The following is a 10,341-nucleotide window of genomic DNA, read 5'->3' as shown; positions in this document are numbered from 1 at the left end:
ATTTGGTAGAAAAATGTCGCCAATTTTTTAATTTTCAATACCCTATATTTAAAACATAGTAGTAAATTGCCGTACGATACATTTATAAGCAGCTACATTTATTTATGATGAATAGGAAATGTTATCATATATAGGAATAATCAAAACTTTCACTCCAATAAAGGTTATCTGAAAACAAAAAGGATTTTCACCATGAAATTGTTTGGTCATTTAAGGATGTAACATACGTTACCTATCATATAATTTGAGTGCTTACAGTATACGATGGCTTCTTTCATAATTTCAATATTTGCTGATGAATGAAGAAAATATATCAACAAGTCAGAAAAAGTGTCTCAGATTTTGGCATAATTTGATTGTCAAAGCTGATTTGTAACATACGTGATGTAACATGCGTTACCTACATTTTCAAATTATTCCTTGTAAATCCCTTCCCCCCTTATCTGTGATCACATGATTAGTCACATGAGTTGAAGACGCCATGCTGTTTCTCAGCCACTAAATACAACGTGCCTTCGTAGAAGGAAAACCTAGAAATACTCTTCCATATTCTAAGGTAAGTACCACTATTATTTGAGTTTCAAAAATATTATATCAATCTTTCTGAAAAGAAACATTTCATATGTAGATTAGTTTGGAGAAGTGCTTGCAAGACATAAACTTATTTCATTAGCTTGAAATGTTTTTCTTCTTGGAATTGTAGGGCATTCAGTGAAAGTAACATACGTTACTTTTGGTAACGTATGTTACTCTAGTTATAGCTAGATTTCTTAGTATATATTGAACAATAAAAAGATAAGAAACCTTGAATTCCTGTAGTATCTGAGATTGGGAGTCAGTTCATCAAATAAACTCGGGCCATTAGTAGGAAAAATTATAAGAACTAAATGGGAAAAAGCATGGGAAAAATTTATGCAATAAAGAATAATATTAATTGAACAATATTTTTTTCGGTATTTTTTTTCTTCCTGAAATATTGAATATTTGGTTAGAAAAGGATGGATTGCATATACTTATCATAAAAATGAATAAAAATAAGCTAAAAGTAAGATATGGCTTAGTTTTATTGTACAAAATACATTCCTGTTGGTCTGGTAACGTATGTTACAAATCTCTTTTTCTCTCAATTTAGGTCAAGATGCCGCTTTCAAGAGCAGAAATCCAAAAGAATTATAGGGAGAGGAAGAAAAGAAATGAGAGGGAAACATACCTTGCCAAAGAGAGGGCACGGCAAAAAAGAAATTATGTCCCAATAGGAACTTTAACAGAAAGAAAGAGGTCAAAAAGAAGAGATGAAGTAAAAGAGTGGGTAAGAAAGTGTAGGCAGAAGAAAAATGTTGAAAATGCTGCAGTCGACGTTCCAAACCCTGTAGAGTCCACAAATGATACCAGTGGTTATGAAACAATGCAAAGTGACCATAGCACTGGACTCGTAGTAAGGTTACCGAATCGTAGAAATGGACCCAGAAAGAGGCTAAGCAAAGCATTGAGAAAAAGCAGAGACAAGTTAAAATCTTTGAAAAAGGAAAATGAAGGTCTAAAAAAGAAAGTAAAATACGTTCAAAGGAAGATGCAGAGAATGAAAAGAAAGATGAATATACCAGCATGTCCAAACACACCTAGAAGTAATATGAAGAGACTCTTTCCAAAATCAAAGGGTTTTGGGGGCGAAAGAGTTAGAAAACAACAACTGCTAACAAACGTCATCACGGCTGAGGCTTCAAAATTCAAGCATGTAACAACAAGCAATGCAAAGAAGAGGCAATTGTATGGTAGTTTTGCTGGAAAACTGTTAAAAAAGTACAGATGTATTTCACATTTTAGCAAGTCAGCAAAGATTAACAGAAATCTAATATCTAATATAATACGTAAAGGTATCGACACAGCAGAGATTAGAAAACGAACAGCATACAAATTCAGGAGAGAGGTAACAGCATTTTACGTCCGCGGCGACAAAAGTATAATGCAGCCCAGAAAAAAGGAAAAAACAAAAAGAATGTTCAAATTCAGTAAGCGGGATGTGAAATTGGTTGAAAGTAAATTCAGGCATAATTGAGCATCATATTTCATCATGTGTAACATACGTAACTTTGGTTTTTATGAAGTGAGTAAGGAACAGGTTTTATGATGTTTTTCTGATGGTTATGTTTAATGTTTCCTCCATTAAGCAATGGAGTGTTTAATTGAAATTCGTCATGTTTTCCTGTGACATCATTTTCATGTTGGCAATTCAATGCAGAAAAGATCCATTGCTAAATTAAGTAACATACGTTACAGACTTTCTTAGTATATAATTGAGAGATTTTATATGCATCACGATCACCATGTCAGTTTAAAAGGTTCTGAGTAACTCAGGTTTGTTTGTTAACAATGTGAAATTACTTTTGTTTATTCTTTTCTTCCACAGTGATTATAATAAAAAGGATAACTCAACATAAAAAGTGTACTTATGTTCAAAAAGTAAAAATAAGACCACCAGGAATTGTTAGAAAATGTGATTTGACATATAAAATGGTGTATTTTGATCTAAATATGAACAATAAGTGTAAAGCAAAACAATGACTTGATAGACTTAATTACTTGAACCATTCTGTAAAATTGAGGCATTATTACTTGATGTATGAAACATACGTTACTTTTCCTACCTTTTAATTTTTTCGTCCAAAAATGAAGAAGACAATGTAAATTTGTGAAATCAAATCATTTTATTTCTCTTAAATATTTGTATGAAAAACAAATATTGTTTTTTTTAAGTTAATACATTATTCATTAAAGATATTGATATTTAATTCTAGTCACTTTGTTTGAATTTCTATTTTTACGTGTTTATTGTTTTTCATTGATTATTGTTGTGAGTTATAAATGAAAAAAATAAAATATCATGCTCATTTGAAGGTTTGTTTTGTGAAACAAATATACAAGCTTCAAGAATAAAAGAAGTTTTTGAGTTAAGCTAAAAGAAGAAATAATTTATCCACTATATAGAGACAGCCTTGACATGGTCACGAATGTTACATTGTGAAAAAAGAGCAAAAAAACTGCCATATTTTAAAGCTCGATTGTTAAAATACGGAAAGAGTAATGTTGAAACTGTTTCTGGGCAGTGTTCCCGAGCTATAGGACTATGTTTTCCTAAGAGATGAACATTATGTGGGGTTGGTCATATGAGCACATTTTTCAAAGTGCAATTGCACTGTTTTATTGACTTTGAGTGTTGATGTGTGTGTGTGTGTGTGTGTGTGTGTGTGTGTGTGTGTGAGGACCGGGGGGGGGGGGGGGGGGGCATGGGACATCCGGACCGTGAATTAATAAAAATAAATTAGCTCTTTCATTTTCTCCTAGCTTAATATGGGCCAAACTTTGTTCACTAGGCGGTCGCTTAATCAAACATGCTGATTAATCGCATAGACACGGCAAACAAAATAAGGGGCGCTGTCAGGTATTATCCTGCAGCTCATTTTGAATGATTAGACCGAGTAAATACTTCCAAGAAAGGTTGACCTGTAGGCCTATACAGATGAAGGATCTACCTCATTACGTATGGGCATTGCAATTTTGGTCCATTATTACAAAAATTTGCTTCGACATTTAGCCAATCTAAGCAAAGGCGGCAATTATAGGCCGCCACATGCAAGTATTACCGCCAAATCAGTAATAAGCTGCCATTCACATTTTAAAACTTACTACCTAAAGCAAATCGTGATTGTCTACATGTAGTGTGTCTACTACAGTTTTTATTGCGGCGGAAGTAAAACCTCTTAGACCAATAGCCTATCACAAAATCGACTTTACATAACACGCAGTCTATCCGAGTCAAACTTGTTTACATTTTGTGAGAAAGGTGATGCTTTAGTAATCGTGCCGCATTACCATCGCTATGCATGTATGGACACTTGTCTGCCAAGACAAAAAATACCCGTAGTTTTAATCATTATTATTATTATTATTATTGCAAATATTGTAATTAGAACGTGGTAATACCAACAACAGTCATCTACTAAACAAGCAGCACAAAGAAATCAGTTATCAACAAGTAGTCTAAAGGTTATCCTTACATACTGGTGATTGTAAAATGTTTTAAATTTGTTCTAAAGTCACAACATAAAATCATGAAGATTGGTCTCCTACATATGATTACGCGTTAGGTCTCATCTTGGAAACATCTGTAATAAAGGTTAGCTAAAAAAATCTACGAAAGTGCCACTTGCTCGTATATATTTTGACATCCTTACATCAACTCAGAATTCCTACCTATTAATCATAAAAATTTAGCTTCAATGTAAAATTGGCATGTTTCAAGGTCTATAGTCAACCAGCGCTGTCAAAGCTGTAGGGGATTGTCATTGTTAATTCATGGCACAACTATCCAGGTATTCATCGACAGTTTTTCACAAGAAAAATAATTCATTTTTCTGTCTAGGTAATGAACATATAGGCCTATCTTTCTGTGATGTTAACGTCCCCTCTAGTATGTACATGTAAGCCTCATTCTCTTTTGTCAATATTGCTTCTTGAATTAAAAAATAAAAATTAGTCCCTTCTTGGACCTCCTTGTATCATTTTCATAAAATGTACTAAAATATACTTTTTTGACAGCATATATTTAAATCACCGCGTTTCAATTTATTTTGATGAAAAGCGTCGTAGATCTCAACACAGCTGGTGTAGTTGCTGGGTATGTTCACGAGCCTCCCACTCCAACACGTTGAATACTGTGATGGCAGCAAACGGAATTAACATCAGCCAGAAGACCCACTTGCGCCAGCATTGCTGATCCTTTTCGCACATTCTGCGTGAAACCATTGCCCCAATCCACCTGGCTCCGGGCGACGCCATGCCAGTCGCTGAGCCTAGAATCTGCCAACACGTGGTATAATTTTCGCGGTGTTTGCTCAGGTTCCAGTTAATTAGAGACAGCGGGAATTCTTCCAGGATAAGAATCACGAGCTGAAGAGCAAGAGGTTCCATCAAAGCTGTGGTCTTAGTTTTACACGCGCCATAACATGAACCGTCCTTAATACAATTTGTACCACACTCCGTTTCACAGCAGTCTTCGCATGGCTCGTCACAGAAGTCGGTGTCACCATCGTCACGCCAAACGGGGCTCCAAATGTTCACTATTTCAAGCAAGTACAATATCGTTCCAATGATGGTAAACGCCAGCAATGCACGGACTCCCTCGGCAGAGGGAGGGTCAATTCCCTTGGGAGTTTTGCCAAAATTTGCCTGTTTGTTTAGCTCAGCCCACGACATCCAATCATTAATAGTGTCCCAGGTGCTTAAACCGAAGAAAAAGAAGGCTACAAGTGCCTTTAAGCAGCGCATGGTTCTCACTAAAATATTATTGCGACTTTCAAATTTGTATACTTGGACGATCTGAATTCAAGTCGGGTCTTTACTGCTGCTCGATACCTGCTACATTAGCTTACAGGGGTACACATTTTACTATCTACACGCACAATCTCATACTTACAAAACTGCATGTTCAGTGGAATTTTTTCTGTACAGATATTATCAGGAACAAAATTGTTTTGAAATCAAGGGGGACAAATATTTAAAGTAGTTCCTACCGCTTTTTATGTTGAGCACTTATCTAAGTTTAAAAAAAATTTAGATGATCTTAGGATGGCCAAGCATAAATCACCGGTTTCGCTGCTTTGTTGGGAGAAAGTAATCAGCCCTCGACGTTACTCTAAGTATAACTCTACATCTAAGTAGGATGTAATAAAAAAATTAGCATGATCGAGAATGCGGATGTGAACTATGATCTGGAGGCAGTGTTGGTTTATATATATATATATATATATATATATATATATATATTCCATAAATGCGATGTTCCATAAAACAAAGGTATTATTTCGCCTCATTACTCATAAAACCAGAAATATCAACCCTCCAGACAAAACTCCCTGGCACCAGATTGTAGTACTTGCTGCTGTGACTGAAGGTGCGTTAAAAAGTTGCTATCAGCTGTTCTGGCGAGAGAGGTCTGTTTGAAAAGGATATAACAGTTTTTACCCCAAAGCGCTGCTGTAGCGTCAACAGCTCGAATAAGCAATTTCACCCCGACGAAGTTTCGATGCAACAGCAATATTTCATAACAATCATGTTGGCCAGTGTTTTCTTCATCCGCATATTCTAAGCGGATAAATAAAAAAATCCTAAAGTGCATGTATGCGATCTCCCTTAAGGCTTGATCTAAAAACACAGGAGTAGGCACATAAAATCGACATTAAATTTGTTAAGGTTTCGTATCTATGGCAGTATCCGTTCAATTTTTTAACACTCTGTGTCCTGTCATGGTCTTTATGACCACATGGGTGCATGATACGTGATGCTGTGCTATCTAAATGACGTGATGTCGGTGCTTGCCTTATCTTCGTGTAAACAGCTGACAAGATAATTTTGTCACTACCCAGATAGCAAGCAAACGTTGGCCCAACGTTGGCCCAACGTTAGCTTGGTTAACCATGCTAACGTTGGCTCAGCGTTGGGTTTCCATCTAAGTGCTCACTTTGGCCAACGTTGGCTAAACGTGTTTTCCCGACGTTGGTCAATTTTAATACCAAAGCATTGACAACGTATTCCCAACCAAACTACGTTGGTCCTACATTAGGCTAACTTATATTCAACATTGGTCCAGCAGTTACCCAACCTGCAACCAACAGTGTACTTACGTTGGCCCAACTAATAACCAACGTAGGCCCAAAAATCACCCAACCTTTAACCAGCTACAATTAAACATGTCTGATGCACAGGCAGAACAATATCCTGATGAAATATCTTGAGTATGTGGAATCTGAAAATTAAATTGGCAAGCTAATTGATGGATGTATTCCTCAGTGGACTTGCTCTGCCTGTGATCATCTTCACCACACCTGGAATGGTGACAATGAAAATTGTAAATGAAACAAAAAGACATGTAACTTCTTTCTTAAGTATTTAATTAGTACAAACTGTGTCTGTACATAATCTTTCAGACTGTTCTGTAAAACGCAATTATGTGAAAATATGTAGAGTCATTGAAAATTGTCATTTTATATTGAATTAGTTGAATTATCCTGTCTTCTCCTCTTCCTGCCCCCTGCTCTGTCTTTTGAGAAGCGAAGCCAATCCTTTGCGACATCTTCAACTTCCTTTTCTGTGCAATTTCTGTAGGTTTTACAAACTGCACCTACAAATTGAAATAAAAAATATGAAAACACACTTTAAATATCATTTCGGGGATAGCTGGGGAAGGTAATTTACAAAGATCCAACCTAAAAAGGCAAAAGAAAATATTTACAGTGTACCAAAATTTCACTTTTGACTAATCATTGCATACTAGTAGATGTGGATGTTATGTAATAGTCTTTAATAAATCAGTAGTTTCTGCAATTATTTTCAAAGTAAGTTATCTACAGTACCAAATTGGTAACTTGAGAAGTTTCAACAGGATGTTTCAAGAAAAAATATATTGACCTGCCATTCTACATCGGCTACATGACAGTGGAATAGGATTTACATCATTTCTTGCTCAAGGATGTAAATAATGTAAATCACATTTTTAGAAAATAAACTAGACTGATCAGAGGAAAGGTCAATGTTTTATAAGTAATATGTACTTAATCTATTTCGGGAAAGAAAACAAATTGGACTGTTAAGCACCCTACCTAATTTTTCTTTTAGGCCGAGTAGAAGTACTCCCTCTTCTTCTGTTTGCAGGTCTGATGTAAACTGTGAAACATTCATTTTTTCCCTTGCTTTGACATAGTTATCTGTAATTTGAAGTGAATTGTGTCTATACTTTGAAAGGACATTCTAACATCCCTAAGTATGGTTCATAGTTATCATCATAATCAAAACTACAAAACTATTCTGCCTTTTATGCAGGGGTCTTTTTGGTCCAATCGAATTACAAATTTTGTTGTCTTCACTGTCTGATATTGGACTGCAGTTGTAAATTCTGGAAGAAGAGGGCCATTGAAATGTTCCTTGTGCAGATTTGCATGATCAGAAGTATCATTATAACTGCTTCCTTCGTCATTTTTTCTGATAGTCTTCTTATTACGTGTTGGAGTGGGAATTTTGGTTTTCTTACTAGTCTTTTAAGCTGGTGGAGGAAGTTTTCATATGGAAAAGCTGAAATGTTTTCAAGACTGCCATAGTTTAGAGCATCAAGTGAGAGGTGAATAAGGCCGTGAACATTGTAAACTGCTTGTTTGCAGCCATAAATTTCACAGTAATGTTTCACAAATATTTCAAGTAGTTCTTTTGCACAGTTATTGTAAGTAGCATTTAGCATTTCGCTCAACAGCAAATGTATACCAGTGGATAAAAGCATACAAGTTGGTATGGATAACATCTTTGAGAACAACTGGACCAGTATATAAAAGAAATTGCCTAAATTCTGTAGCTTTCCACCTTTCAATTTCTGACAAAGTTCTGGCTTTTCTGGCAAATTAACTTGGGATGTGCATTTTTAAATTTAACAATGCTAAAGATATTTCTAAACAACTGCCCTTGGTCCAATACGGAATTCTAATGGGCCTTTTATCCACATCAGAAGTATACGTTTGGTAACACCATGGCAAACCAGGTGCATATAATCTAGAGGAAACTGGCTCACCATTCCAATCTGTGCATCCAATAGTGGTGAAAAACCTTTGTGGTGTTCTATGTCTGTCTGATTCCTAAAAGAGGAATCTGTCCGTAAAGTTGAATTTAAATCTGAATACACAATCTTTCCAGCTAACCACCTTCCTGCAGCTGGTTGTTCACATTTGTCACAGCCATGATAGCCAGTGGAAGTTTTAACATTTTTCACAAAGGCACGAGCAGGTGCATCACAAATCACTGAATAAAGTTTTATGAAACAGAGTTTTCAGTCCAATTCAAACCCATTGTGATGTAATGAGTTATATTCATCTATGAAGTGCCTGAAATATACCGAGAGGTCATGTGGTTTTTGTGTGCTGGCAAATATTGCAATTATGAATGGTTTTTTGTCATCTACATTTCGCACACTTCCTAAAATTGGCCAAAACTGGTGACCTGTGCCTTTAAATAATGGCAATAAATCTACATTAATTTGTAATTCAAAAGTGAAATATATATATATATATATATATATATATATATATATATATATATATATATATATATATATATATATATATAATCCTGAATGACAGCAGAATACTTCTGGACACAGCTTTGAACTCCCTTCAGTATTCCAAAATAGAAGTATTCACCTCCACATATATTTAACACATTATAGTGCTGCTGTGTTTTCATAACACTGCGAGGATCTTTTGGTAATTTTGGCATAACTGGTCTCAAAGTTGTAAGTAGAGAGCCAATAGCTATTAATGGAATTTGAAATTCTCCTGCCCATTCCCGCAAACTGTTTCTAATAGATTGTGATTCTGTCTCACTCTTATCATCTGATGTGGAATTACTTAAGGGGACCCTCACATTAAGATCTTGCTCAATATCAGAGTGACTTTCTAGATCTGAATCAGAGTCGACTTTGTGATAGTGCTGTAAGAGGTTAAAGAACGATTGAGTACACACAAAATATATAGACGACATACAATTGCGGTCCTGTCTCCACTACAGCACAACAATCGCAATTTGCACTAGGCGCAAAGACTGAAAAGCAGTTTAGTTGGCTAAAATTCTTAGCAGTTTTTGCCCATACCTTTATTTCAACTTTAAGTGCACTTGTTTTGTGCAACAGTTTCCAGACTGTCTGAATGTCGTAGCATCGCTTATTGTGACAATAATGTACGATCGACATGCGTGATGAGGTATGTCCTTTATTGGTAGATAGGTCCGCTTGGTATAAGGGGGAGGAGAAACTAACAAACATATGCTTGTTTCTCACGGTTTAAAACACGGAATTTACGCTGCAATTAACTTGATCTAGGATTGATTTAGGCGTTGATCAGATTAACATTAAAAGTTGAACTTTGATTGTAATAGAGACTGGGAGAGAGAGAGAGAGGAGGGGTACGTCTAGAGTGCTTGATGCACATTAGTCCTTCATTCGCAGGGAGTTCCTATTTTCTTGGAAGTGTTTACTTTATATCAATATACATGTACTTTGTATAACCCCATGCCCGCGATCTATAGCAACACGTACGTATTTTGCAGCCCATGAGATGGATCTGTATTAGACAAACAAGGTATTAAGGCAAAATGTAATATCTGTTGTAAAGTAAATAAATTTCACTTTCACTCATTCCCATGTACAGCTGTACATAGGTGTAAGAGTGAAAAACAGAATTTAACCGAGTGTTCTTTTTTCAATGTGTGGGCCTTGGCATCTGGCCTACAGGCCAAATTTACTATGAA

At 35.7% G+C, this 10,341-nt stretch overlaps 1 pseudogene; it reads right to left on the bottom strand.

Moving 5' to 3' along the window:
- Positions 1–7,892: 7,892 nt before the first annotated feature.
- On the bottom strand, positions 7,893–8,851 carry LOC147759787 (uncharacterized; annotated as a pseudogene).
- Between the last annotated feature and the right edge of the window lie 1,490 nt (positions 8,852–10,341).

This window comes from Lingula anatina, chromosome 9 (assembly GCF_051362555.1).
Source record: "Lingula anatina isolate TDL-2025a chromosome 9, LinAna3.0, whole genome shotgun sequence".
Classification (NCBI taxonomy): domain Eukaryota; kingdom Metazoa; phylum Brachiopoda; class Lingulata; order Lingulida; family Lingulidae; genus Lingula; species Lingula anatina.
This window is presented reverse-complemented; position numbering and strand designations above follow the sequence as displayed.